The 13,040-nt window shown below is 39.3% G+C and overlaps 1 non-coding gene across 1 annotated transcript; it reads left to right on the plus strand.

Moving 5' to 3' along the window:
• The first annotated feature begins 424 nt into the window (after positions 1-424).
• On the plus strand, positions 425-531 carry LOC149018773 (small nucleolar RNA R71). The gene has a single exon (XR_016173322.1). It is a non-coding gene; the product is annotated as a small nucleolar RNA R71 (small nucleolar RNA).
• The last annotated feature ends 12,509 nt before the right edge of the window (positions 532-13,040 follow it).

Here is a 13,040-nt window from a genome sequence, read left to right on the forward strand (position 1 = left end):
ATTATAGGTGTTGGAATATGGGTTATTAGCTTTGCTGAAATTACCAACATAGTAGGCTAATTCTGGGTTAGATGGACAACTATCAAAGATATGCTCCCCACCACAATATGTACAAGAGATTGCTGGATTTTGTTGAGTTTGTACAGCTGCAGCCAAGTTTACAGATTTTAGCACACTAGTTAGGGATGACACTTGTGCAGTTAAGGCTGTCACTGCATCCAACTCATAAATTCCTGCTACTCTCTTATTTGCAGTAGCTCTTTCAGCTGGCCATTGGTAGTTGTTGTTGGCCATCCTCTCCAAAATCTCATAAGCCTTATTGTAAGACTTTGCCAATATAGCCCCATTTGCTGATGCATCCACTATGGACCGAGTTTGTCCACTTAAACCATTGTAGAAAGTCTCCATTTGAATCCAATGATGAATGCCATGATGAGGACATTTACGCAAGAGCTCCTTAAATCTTTCCCATGCCTCATATAAAGACTCACCATCCAACTGTTGAAAACCAATGATATCATTTCTGAGCTTGGCATTCTTTGTTGGAGGGAAGTACTTCATCAAGAACTTCTCTACTAAATCATTCCATGTGGCTACTGATTGTGGAGGTAAGGAGTTCAACCATGCTCTTGCTCTATCCTGTAATGAATAAGGGAATAGTTTCAATCTCAAAGCTTCTTTAGTTGCTCCAGGTATCTTGAAAGAATCACTTACTTCCATGAAGAGTCTAAGATGGAGATGAGGATCTTCTGTTGGCAACCCACTGAATTGTCCCACAGTTTGACGCATTTGGAACATCACCGGCTTAAGTTCAAAATGTAGTGCTTGAATATCTAGCCGTACTATGCTTGGATTCAGCTCATGTAACATGGGGACAAGCATATGCTCTGATGGCCCTATCTCTATCATCACCCGCAGCTGCCATATTATTCTCATTATTATTCAATCCATTTCTCACTGCTTCAACCATTGTTTGACCTACTGCTAAACCTCGCTGCTCCCTTCTTCTAGCTCGAAATGTCCTTTCGATTTCAAAATCAAAGGGTATCAACTCTTGATTATGCTGTGGATTCATACAAGGGTAAAAGCACCTGGAAATAAAAGAAAACTAGTATCAAAGTAAAGAAATTTCAGTAGATAAAACAAAAACTTACTTCTACACTAATTATCAAAGACAAAATTCCCCGGCAACAGTGCCAAAAACTTGTTGCTTGTATCTCAAGATATTACACACATGTACGTATCGCAATCAAGTAATAAATGATAAGTAAAGTGTCGATCCCACGGAGAATTCTATCCTTAACTTTCAATGTAAAAGTAAAATTGATTTAAATGAGATTAACAAGGTTGATTTGTGATTGACTAACTAAATAACCAAGTGACAGGTAATAAAACTAAGGAACCAAAATGGAGATTAAGAAATAGAGGGAACATAGCGAGTGAAAAGAGTGTTGGGAATCAAATTTCCCCTCCCCTGAATTGTATAATGCAAATACTAAAGTAATACTACAACCCCAAAATATATCAAGAACCTGGAATGAATGGCAATAGGGTATTTTCCAATACACATAAACTAGCATCCTAAATCAACATCTGCATATTCCTATGAAGAATTGAAATATGAATGCAATTTAAACCCAATCCCAATCATGGCCATGTGAGGTAATTGGGTATTCCTACCCAACCTACTAATAAACTAATTAAAGATTGTGCTAACTCACACAATTCAACAAGCATCTAGGCTGCATTAACTTTCCAGTTAACTCAATCATAGCATTCGTTCATGAAAGATCATTCAAGAATCAAAATTAATCAATATATATCATGCTGAATTCATTGGAAAAAGGTTGTATTGTAGTAAAATTAAAGAACACATGATAGTTACATCTCAAAATTCAGGTTTAGGTACTACTATCATCCCAACACAACACAAGTTTAGCCCATAACAGTCATTAAAAACACAGCAGTAGTTATTGTCACATCCTCCCAGCCGGTACCCTAACTAGCATACCCGAGAGTGTGATCCACAGCCCCGAAGATCAAGTATCAAGGAAATCATCCTCCCACATATACAATAACATAATCATAAATAGGAAATAATCAAGGTTTAATATTATAAACGAAGGTTCAAAACAATAATAAAATAATCAGTAATCAGAGTGCGGAAAAGATACCAGATATCCAATGATATCAAAAGGAGTAAAGTGAGGCGGAAACTCACTCCACCAATATAGCGGAACGCAGTATGAAATTCAAAAGGAAATACAACTGAAACAAATGTACTAAGAAATAAACTAAGATTAAGCGTCTTCTAGTTTATAGATAACGTCTTCATAAGTGTGGACTTCATCAATCCAATGAATCCTTTCTAACTCTATGGTATTTTCAAAAGTAGTACGCAGCTTGATCCGCCGGGGGATCATCAGAGTAATCTTGATCGTCGCCAGCACCTTGTGTGTAATACGCTTCATCGGCTTGCGCTTCACTGTACTGCTCGTCATAATAATCTGTACCTGCAGGATAATCTAAACAAAGAATATACAAAAAGGAATGAGTTTCGAAGAAACTCAGTAAGGTAGTTAATCCATAACATCATAGATAACATGTGGCAAAACATAACATGATGCAATACAGTATGAAATAGATAAAGTATGAATGCATCTAACTCTATGTATGCTGGTCTCTATGGTAGACATGTTTTAAGTCATAGCACCGTACTTCTCTGGGTAGGTCACGCATACGGCTCCTGTTGGTAGTGGGTCCGACATCCCTCAGGACAAACCATGGCAGGGGGTTAAGTCAACACACTCTCTCACAACCATTTGGCATAAGTACCGGCGCATGTCAGGGAAAAGCCTAGCCCAATGCAAGTCATCTAGTTAGTTACATCAACTCAGGTCCAAATACTTCCATTCCTCGCCCCGGGCGATCCTTTCCACTAGAGTCACGGATATTACTCACCGGACTCATCAACCCTATTGGTTATCCACATATGGTAAACGGGAAGCTCTCATGTCGTCTCACGGATATAACTCACCGGTGTCGAGCGCCCATGAGCCCAAGTCCAGCCATATGCAACCCTCCAATAAATGGCCCCCACAATGTGATTGCCGTCCTCTCACGGATATAACTCACCGGTCTTGAGTGCCCATGAATCCCCATTGCTACCACGGGTTGTTCGGTCTCAATACCCTTCCGAATCGGGTCTGATATAACAGGGGTATATCCTAGCCAAACACTGCTAGACATCCCTAGGTATGACAACCAATGATTTGGGAAAGCGTCGATGGACATCTTCGGAGAACATCCCATACTATTCCCTCCGATGTCCAAGGACAGAAGCATCAAAAGGATACTCCCCAATCCCAAACCAAACTTAAGCAAACACATTCTCAGAACAATCATGACATACACAACCAGCAGTTCATCATATACAAGAGAATCTAAAAGCAAAAATCAGATTAGGCAATAATAAGTAATTCATATATCATGAATAATAAAAAGACAATATCAACAAGTGCTACTGTTCCCACAGTAAGAGATCAAAATTAAAGTACAATAATTGTCACATCCCGCCCTAAATCCACCAATGGGAAACCCTATCTGGATTACCCGGGGAGTGAATTACAGTCCCGCCGATCAAGTTTAGGAACGATCATAGTCACTTAGCACAATAATATAATCAAAAGCAAGAACAATTCATTGTATCCAAATAATTTAATAATGAAAGTCTAGAAAAGATCTTAGAAGGTTTCACAAATAACATCAGAGTGCGGAAAGGATTTCATTAGTATAAACAATCAAGTGTGAAAAGGAGGGAGGAAATCCATCCTATAATATTAGCGGAAGATGGAACGATTAAAAGTAAAGGTTACAACCGATTCACCAAATAACAAGTGAAACAACTAAGCTATAGTCCCGACAATTCAAATAAAAGGTTAAAAAGGGAATGAGGCGACATCCCATCCCTAACACACAAATATAAAACTGAACTGCTACAAACAAGTCCCGATCTTGGTCTACTCGTCTTTATCAACTGGTTCATCGCCACCAGTATGATACAAGTCTTCAACTCGGCCTCCAGAGGGGTGACTGCCACAGTCAACAGTGGTAGTACCTGCAGGAAAGTCTAACAAAATATGTTGCAAAAAGGAGTGAGTTCGAAAGAACTCAGCAAGGTAGTCATTCCATAAAATATAAACCATATGATACAAGCCATAACATGATGCAATATGATATGGAACACATGATGCAAGTATGGTTCTAACTCTATGAATGATGGTCTCTAAGGTAGACATGCTTTAAGTCATAGCACCATACTTCTCTGGGTCGTCTGTCACTCTCCCGTTCCATATCTTGGGAATGCCCGGGGAATATCGGTAAAGTCCTCAAAAAAAAACCATGGTTGGGGATTTAGTCACCACTCTCTCACATCACCATTTGGTATAAGTATTGGCGCATGTCACAGTAAAGCCTAGCCCAATGCAAGTCATCTACTCGATCCATATCAACTCAGATCCGAGATACGTCCATTCCTCGCCCCGGCAATCCTTTCGGTATCCTTCTCACTAGAGTCAGCGTAATCCCGAATTACGGACTCATCAACCCTATTGGTCATCCACAAATAGTAAACGGGAAGCTCTCACGTCCTCTCACGGGTTGGTTACCGGTCTTGAGCGCCCGTGAGCCCAAGTCTATCCATTTGCAACCCTACCAATAAATGGCACCCACAATGAGATTTATGACCTCTCACGGGTTGGTTACCGGTCTTGAGTGCCCACAAATCCCCACTGCTACCACGGGTCGTTCGGTCTCAATGCCCTTCCGATTCAGGTCTGATACGACAGGGACATCCTAGCCAAACCACTAGACAATCCTATGTATGTCATCCAATAACCAGGGAAAGAGTCGATAGGCACCTTCGGAGAACATCCCATACTATTCCCTCCGGTGCCCAAGGACAGAAGCGTCAATAGGACACTCCCCAATCCCAAGTTATATGTAGGCAATCACATATTCAAGTTCATCACTTCTCATGCATCCAATACATCTTCATAATACAAGTTAAATCATGATATTGAAATGAATCATCATAGACATAAGTAAACAAGAATAGTAATGTAACATGACAAGAGTATAAAGATTTCAATACTACTGTTCTAACACATATATCACAGTCTTATAACGATTAAAAGAAATCAAGAGATTCTATTCATAAATAAGAACATAAATCATAAGTTGATGATCTATATGTTTATGGAGATAACCATCCTTACCTTGGGTTGAATTGATGATGAATTGAGAATACCAAGAATTAGTCCAAAAGAATTGTTAAGACCCTAAACAAACATCAATAATAAGTTAGAGAAGAAGTCGGGAAGATCGGATGTCAAACGGATCAAAACGGAGCAAGGTTGCTGTCAGCAACAAGTTTGGTCGATGGTCTTGGTCGATGGTATCGACCAAAAGGATCGACCAAAATTGTCTTCAGGACAGAATAGTGGATTTTGGGGATTTTGGTCCGAAATGGGTCTTCCGGGGTTCGGATCGATCTGAAACTTGGAGGGATGATTAATAACAATGTAAGCACACTACCTAGCAAGTATTATCACATTCCAATTGTGAAATCCAGCCCAAACCTAGCCAGGACACCCTATCTATTTTGGGTGAAGAAAGGTTAGTTTAATGTTACACCTTGAAGTTGGACCTTGATTTCAGTGTTCTATCTCCTTCTTCTCTCTTTTCTTCTTCTTATGTTCTATCTTGATGTTTTGATTATGGAGAAGGTGTTACACTACTATAACTACCTATTCTCTAATCTCCTTATGTCTTAGAGTGAGCCCCCAATCACTCTATGCATTCCTTGAAACCACATGGTGAATCTCCTCAATTCTTCACTGATTTTGATTGAATTTTGGACAGCATGATCATTCTACTGTAGCTTCTTTTCTAATTAATGTTTAATATGTTTGATCTTAGCCTTTACTACTGTTCCAATGTGTTTCATCTCCTTGAATCAATTCCCCTTTCTTTCTAGCCATTTTAGCCTTCTATGTTGACCATTGATATAAGCATTCTAATAAGTTTCTATTTTTGATTCCTCTCATTCTAGGATTAGTATTCTTTTGATTTTCTATTTAATTATTCTTGCCTCTAATATGTTCTTGATATTCCATTAGAGTGAAGCCTTGTTCTCTCTAATTCTTCCCTTGAATCCATGGTGAGTTTGCTATGAGAACTATGTTGTTTCCAATTTAGAAACTCATGTTTCCAAGTTATAAAGTAATGATTTTTGGACCATGTATGATGCCCAATTCATGCTAGATAGTCTTAGTATGTTTGTGTGAAGCTCCCTTTTGAATTTCGGATCAATCGGACTTCAAATGAAGAAGTTATGACCAAAACAGTGCAATCTATACCTTGCTGTCTCCATTGGTCGACTGGGCCAGTAGACCAATCCAATCGACCAATGAGATCTATTTTCCAGATTTAGGTCTTTCTTGCTCTATTTAAGTCCAACCTCGGGATTAGTTCGTCTCCTCTGCCTCCTAAGCCTCTGGAACGAGTTAGAACTCCATTCTAATCAATTTCCTTGCATCCTTGGTTGATCCCTCGCAAGAACTCAAGTAATCTTCTTCCTCTTGCATCAAAGGTATGTCTACACTCTCTTCTTCTTCTCCATCTCTGTTTTTCTTTCCTTTTTGGGCTGACATAGTAGAGAAGATGCTGCATTCTCTGTTGCAAACATCTCTCTACTCATCCCTCATGATCTTCCTAAGGATTAATGGCTAATGCGATGATCTTAACCATGATCATTGCAAGCTTTTGAAGGAATCATGATCTAAATCATGATCTTGTCTTTGTTCATCTTTTGATTCAAATTCTGATCTTCTTAGATCTGTTTTATTGATCATATTAGTAGTCAATCGCTGTGTTTTCTTTACAAGAGTTGTAACCTATCAATCTCTAGTTCTTTCTTCTTGATCATACCATGCTTTCTCCAAGAACCATGATTTATACAATTATGGTAAGTTTTGTTTCATTATTTAGATTCATGTTCTTCAGTCTTAGATCTATTTTTCTTGAAGATCTATGCATGCTTTTCATGATTTCTTTATCACAATCAATGATCCATCATCCTATTGTTCTTGTCCATGATTTTTACTATGAATTCTTCAAGAACCATGATTGATCTAATTATGGTAACTTTTGTTTCCTAATTTGTAACTTGAAGACTTGATTTGATTAGTGTTTTGAAGTCCTCTATATACTAGGATACTTTCATAGTAGTTTCCCCCTTGTTTGGTACCCTTTGGAACCACCAAATTCGGTTCTTTATTCTTAAAACTCTGATTTTGTAGGCCACTGTCTCTGGTGGTCGACTGATTGGTCGACTGAGACAGTAGACCAATCCAATCGACCAATGAGTACAGCAACTCCAGATTTGGTCTGTTTTGGATGTTTTGATATCTTTCCTTCTAGGTTTCTTTCCTAATATGATATATATACTTGTTTAGGACCTTCTTGCCAAGTTTGGGAAGATTCTCCTTGATCCTTGGAGATTCTCTTCAAGTTATATAAGGTAAGGATGGTTACTTCTATAATAGCATAGATTGTGTGATTTTAGTTTCTATATTAGAATCTTTCGGATTTGTTACCATAATTAGATTCTTTTATGAATATATTATTGTTGCACTTACTTCAATTACAGTAGTATTATTTACTTGCTTTCTTTAGTTTATGAAAGTCTTTATTTGTCAACTGTATATGAGATGAATCTTATTATGGTATATTTTCTATATACTGTAAATGTGTATGATATGATTGATTTGCGATTGTGATTGATTAAGTATGGTTTGGGAAGGAGAGGTGTCCTTTTGACACTTTTGTCCTTGGACATTATCGGAAATAGTATGGGATGTTTCCGGGGTTGCCCATCGACGCTTTCCTGAATCATTGGTTGTCATACCTAGGGATGTCTGAGCGGGTGTTTGGCTAGGAATACCCCGTTATATCAGACCCGATTCGGAAGGGTATTGAGACCGAACGACCCGTGGTAGCAATGGGGATTCGTGGGCGCTCAAGACCGGTAACCAACCCGTGAGAGGACAGGAATCACATTGTGGGGGCCATTTATTGGTAGGGTTGCATATGGATAGACTTGGGCTCACGGGCGCTCAAGACCGGTAACCAACCCGTGAGGGGACGTGAGAGCTTCCCGTTTACCATATGTGGATAACCAATAGGGTTGATGAGTCCGTAGTCAGGGACTATGAGGACTCTAGTGTGAAGGATACCGGAAAGGATCGCCAGGGGCGAGGAATGGACGTATCTGGATCTGAATTGATATAACTAAGTAGAAGACTTGCATTTGGCTAGGCTTAACCCTGACATGCGCCAGTACTTAGACCAATGGTGATGTGAGAGAGAGGTGACTTAACCCCCAGCCATGGAATGTCCCGAGGGATGCCGGACCCACTACCAAAAGGCGTTGTGTGATGAGACCTTCCTAAAGAAGTATGGTGCTATAACTTAAAGCATGTCTGCCAATAGAGACCAGCATACATAGAGTTAGATTCATACATTCATTGTTTGTCTCATACAATATTGCATTTATGTTTGCTTTGTAATCCTGCCATTTATGTTATTGTGGATTTAATTGCCTTACTTGGGTTTCTTTGAAACTCACTCCTTTTGTACCATATCTTTTGTTAGACTTCTCTGCAGGTTTGAAACATGATGACGGTCCATATAAGGAAGGGCAAGGTGAAGAAGATGAAGACTGAAGATGAAGAAGAGCAGACTAAAGATGTGGATTAGATTTCTCTTGTTTCTTCTAGACTTATCTTTTACCTTACATGTATTAGCTTAGAGGTTTACTTAGATTTCGATCTACCTTCCGCATATGTTGTGGAGTATATTTCCGCTATACTCTACAGCTGTCTTTTGATTTGGTATCATGTTTTCGCACTCTGATATTCTTAGTGATTCTTTTGAGATCTTTTCTTGAATTTTATTATTAACTTATTAGAATACAATGATTTGTTCTTGCTTTTGATTTATTATTGTGCTAAATGGATATAATCGTTCCTAAACTTGATCTTTTGGGCTGTGGATCACACTCTCGGGTATGCCAGTTAGGGTACCGGCTGGGAGGATGTGACACCAATGGTCCAAATGAAAACCCCCAAATTGAGGTCCTATGTTCTAAAGACAAGAATCCTAGCATTCATGAGAAATTGATGTAATTGAAAGGGAAGCTAGAGAATTAGTTGGGGAATAGGTTAGGAACATGATTACAATCATTTGCAAGCTAGAGATTAGACTAATCATACTCCACATCTCAGTTTAGTATAAGAAATCAAGTTGTTAAGCAAGGAATCATGGTAATGTATATGTAAGGATCAAGATGCAAGTGAAGCATAGCAAGAATGAAGGAAAAGCAAGTATAAATGGGAAGAGACGTTCATGGCAAGGTGTTTGCAAGGTTGCAGCACCTTGGCCATGGTCTCATCAGTAAAAGAAGAAGGGAAGTGAATAGAATAGAGAGCAAGAGAGAGAATCATACCTTAGAAGATGGTAGTTGGAGAAGAGAGACAAGGATTCTTGTAGAAGGTCATCATCCAAGCTAAGGAGGAGCCTAAGAGGAGCCTTCCCACGTTCTCAGGTGTTGAAATGAGTAAAATATCGTTCTAGGTTCGAGGTTTCACTTAAATAGATGAAGGAATATCCAAAAAGCATCTTTTTCTTGATTCTGGGCAACTTTGGTCGATGGTCCTTGGTTGATGGTATCGACCAAAACCATCGACCAAAATAGGTAACAGGTTTCAGCAGGAAATCCAGAAATAGTTCAACAACTTAGAACAGGGATTCGGAGGGCTATACAAGGTCAAATTGAGTGAGGTTTTCTCCTACAAGTCAATCAAGAAGTCTAGTTTTCAGAAATACTTTTGGATCAACCATGGGAGGTCATTAGGTCCACCAATTAAGCTCACCTTCTTCGATGCGCAAGCAGGATTTGCCAGACATAGTTCAGCAACTTCGGACAGGGATTTGGAGGGCTATATGGGGTCAAATGGAGTGGGGTTTTCTCCTACAAGTCCATCAAGAAGTTTAGTTTCCAGAAATATATTCGGATTGAGCACAGGAGTTCATTTGGTATTTCAACTAATTCACCCCTCTTCGGTGCGCAGATTCAAAACTAACACTGACAATGCTCTCAAGTGAGGGGCATCATCGTCAATGTTCACGGGCTTGGGTTCCGACACCAAATCATCAACAAAAAGGGTCCACAAGTCTCATTTCCCCCACTTTGGGTTTTCGGACCTACAAACATAATAGGCCCCAGGCCGGGCCAAGGTAGGATAAGGCCAAACATTACAAATCTACCCTAAGGGAAAGGTCTGACATGGCTTCCTCAGGTTTTCAAAGATAATAATATTGAAACTAAAGTCCAACTTTAAGGTCTAATATCAAACAAGTCTTTCTTTATCCCAAAATAAAAAGGGTGTCCGGGCTAGGTTTGGGCTGGATGTTACAATAATAGTAGGTAATCTCATAGTTTCATAAAGTAGAAACCAGAGAACAAGCAATCTATGTAGTTAAGGAATTAACTGTCCTTACCTTCTAACTTGGATAGGATCTTAAAGAATCAAGTATGATCTTGACTAAACCTGAGAAGACAGTCTTAAACAAGTGCATACAACATGTTAGGAAAGATGCATAAAGGAAAAGATCATAAATCAATCGAAACAGACCAAGAATGAGGTTGTTGTACTCATTGGTCGATTGATTGGTCTGCTGGACCAGTCGACCAATGGAGACAGTGGCCTACAAGAATCCGAATTTTGAGAATCAAGAACCGAATTTGATGGTTCAAAAGGGTACAAATCAGAGGGAAATTATCATGGTAGTATTCTAGGGTATAGAGGATATCAATTCATAAATCAAATCAAGTTCCCAAGTTGTAACCTAGGAACAAAAAGGTTAACCTAGTAGGTTAAACATAGATTATGAGGGAAAATATTATAATTAAAGATAAAAGAACTAGGATATGAAGATTACAGATATAGTAAGAAAACACATTGATTGGGTTACCATGATCAAACTAGGGGTTCTTGGTTTGATTCCAGAAAATTAGGGTTTCACCCTTTTTGGTTACCCTCGAAAATAATTGAGAGCTCTGGATGAAGGGAGGTAAATTGTTAGCCAAAAATAACAAGAAGAATCATTCAATGATAAAGTTTAGGTTCATATAAATTTTACCCAAGAGGTTTCCCTCACACAAGGGAGGTTACCAAAAGTTCTCCAGGATGATCACAACGAGTTAGGGTTTCAAAGGATTAGGGTTAGGGTTTCGAAGATTCCACTGGTTGAGGTTAAGATCATGATGATGATCATGGATCTTAAAGAACATGATGAGATCACGGAATAGATGGTTGCAAGAGTGCATCATCTTCTTCCTGATGTTAACGAAGAACAGAATTAAAGAAAGAAAATCAGAGATAGAAGAAAGAGTGAGTGAAATCATACCTTTGCTGTAGGAGGATGAAGAATTCTTCAAGTCTTTGTGAGAGATCACCAAAGAATGCAAGGGAATGGGTTAGATTAGGGTTCTAACTCTTTCCAGAGGTTTAGGAGGCAGATGAGGTGGAGTATTCCCGAGATTAGACTTAAATAGAAGAGACAGGATTCAAATTTCAAAAACAGAATCAATTGGTCGATTGGTCCAATCGACCAATGAGTCGACCAATCAAGACAACAACTTCAAAATAGGGAATTGAAGGCTCAGATCAAGTCCAAACATCAAGGGGTTTTGCACACACCTAGAGTGACATACCTAGGAGTTAGAAATGCCTTTGAATCAATACAAAGACCACTCCAAGACCATCAACTAATCAAATCTTCATCAGGGTGCAGTTTCCACCATTGGAACACTGGCATCAACACTCATGGATTCCAATCCAGCCATCAAGTCTCCAACAGAAATGTCCCAAAGATGACTTCTTGCCTTACTTCGGGTCACGGGACCTACAAATAACAAAGTTTCCGGATTAGGGTCAGAGCTGGGTTTCACATTCTCCCCCCCTTAAAGAAATTTCATCCTCGAAATTGAAAGCGTACCTGTGCTTCCAAAGAGGTGAGGAAACTTCTCCTTCATATCTTCTTCCTTCTACCAAGAAGCTTCTTCCGGGGTATGGTCCTTCCAACGAATCTTTACCAAAGGGATGGTGTGATTCCGCAATTGCTTGTCTTTTTATCCAAAATTTCAGCTGGCTCTTCATCATAGGTAAGATCAGCACTAAGTCCTTCAGGTGCTTGCTGTAATACATGTTCCGGATTTTCAATATATTTCCGGAGCATCGAAACGTGGAACACATTATGCACAACAGCAATAGCCAGAGGTAATGCCAATCAATAAGCAACGGGTCCAACCTTTTCCAAAATCTCAAAAGGTCCAATGAAACGAGGGCTAAGCTTTCCTTTAACATTAAATCTCATCACACCCTTCATTGGTGAAACCTTCAAGAAAACTTTCTCTCCAACTTGAAATTCCAGATCAGTCCTTCTCTTGTCAGCATAGGATTTCTGTCTTCACTGAGCAGACTTAATCCTTTCTCTTATCATATCCACCATTGCGCTTGTAGCTTCAATCATCTCGGGACCTAAGACTTTTCTTTCACCCGTCTCGAGTCCAATACAATGGTGTTCTACAAGTGCTACCATACAAAGCCTTAAACGGAGCCATGCCTATCGTTGCTTGATAACTGTTATTATAGGCAAACTCAACCAAAGCTAAGTGTTCATCCCAATTTCCACCCATATCCACCACGCAAGATCTGAGCATGTCTTCCAAAGTCTGAATTGTCCGCTCAGATTGTCCATCTGATTGTGGATGATGAGCTGTAGTCAAGTTCAATTGGGTTCCCAAGGCCTTCTGTAAACTGTTCCAAAACCTTGAGGTGAACCTAGGATCACGATCAAACACAATACTCATTGGTACACCATGTAGACGAACCACATTATCCACATAAAGTCTA

This window comes from Hakea prostrata, chromosome 4 (assembly GCF_041222555.1).
Source record: "Hakea prostrata isolate BN-2017 chromosome 4, UWA_Hpros_2, whole genome shotgun sequence".
NCBI lineage: Eukaryota > Viridiplantae > Streptophyta > Magnoliopsida > Proteales > Proteaceae > Hakea > Hakea prostrata.